Source organism: Octopus sinensis, unplaced genomic scaffold (genome assembly GCF_006345805.1).
Source record: "Octopus sinensis unplaced genomic scaffold, ASM634580v1 Contig13915, whole genome shotgun sequence".
Classification (NCBI taxonomy): domain Eukaryota; kingdom Metazoa; phylum Mollusca; class Cephalopoda; order Octopoda; family Octopodidae; genus Octopus; species Octopus sinensis.
This window is the reverse complement of record NW_021833060.1, coordinates 13,819-14,895: the sequence shown is the minus strand read 5'-3', so window position 1 is coordinate 14,895 and position 1,077 is coordinate 13,819.

Here is a 1,077-nt window from a genome sequence, read left to right as displayed (position 1 = left end):
CAACCCATCATTACATGAATACAGCTGCAGATACTATTGTCATCAGTGTTCCTCAGTAGATACAAGTTTACTGAAAACATTGAGACAATTCAAAAGATTCATAGAATTCCAAACGAAATTCCATTTGTTATACTACTTTCCAGGAAAATATGGAATTTATAATTAAAAAAAAATATATATTTTATGAATGACTCTTTGTGATGGGATTTTGGCACATTTATTTTCCTTTTTTTTTATATACCAGAAAGCAATCTTTAGCTCTATCTTAATGTGTTTTATTCTGTGAATATTTAAGATCTTTTTTTTTAATGGCTTAGTCAAAGGGCAAAGAGCAATATATATATGGAATAATTACTATGAAGCATTGTGTAGAATATTTGCATAAAGGATTGTGAGTAAGGCCAGAACAATGCAAAGTAAATGCAAGGTAAATCACAAGAAAACAAATACATGATTAATGTACTTACCTTGCATTTAATATTTCACGGTTATGACCCCATTTTCAAGAAATTAACGAATGTTGCCAATGTGCGTGTGTGTGAGCATGTGCGTGTGTGGAGTGGACATGCACGGAAAGGTGTTGCTATAGCAAGCAGCTAGCTTCCTGTAACTCTCTTCCGTTGTTGATATTTGGTTTTCTTTGGTGTACGAGGATGGCCTCAGAGATTCTAAGGTTGCCCCTGTTCTGTTCTGTTGCCCTGATGTGCCCTGTGAATTTCTGGGTCTGGCATTTCCATAGATATTTCCTTACAGAAGTGTCTCCCTGCATGTGTTCCTTTATGCGTATATGCAGTTTTCTTATTGTGCTTCCTATGTAGGATGCGTCACATTTGCCACAGATGATCTCATATACAACATTGGGTCCTCTGGCACAATTCAGTGTCATTGATGGAGCAGTTCGAATATGAATCAGTGTTATTGATGGAGCACTCCTCAGAGTAGTGAGAGGTGTTGTTCTTGGACAGAGCTTTTCTCAGGGAAGGGCTGGTGTGCACTCTCTGTATGTCGCGTCCTTCTCTGCGGACTGCGTCTTGTACCACTGCAGTAGTTCTGTCATCAAAATGTGGTAACTTTACG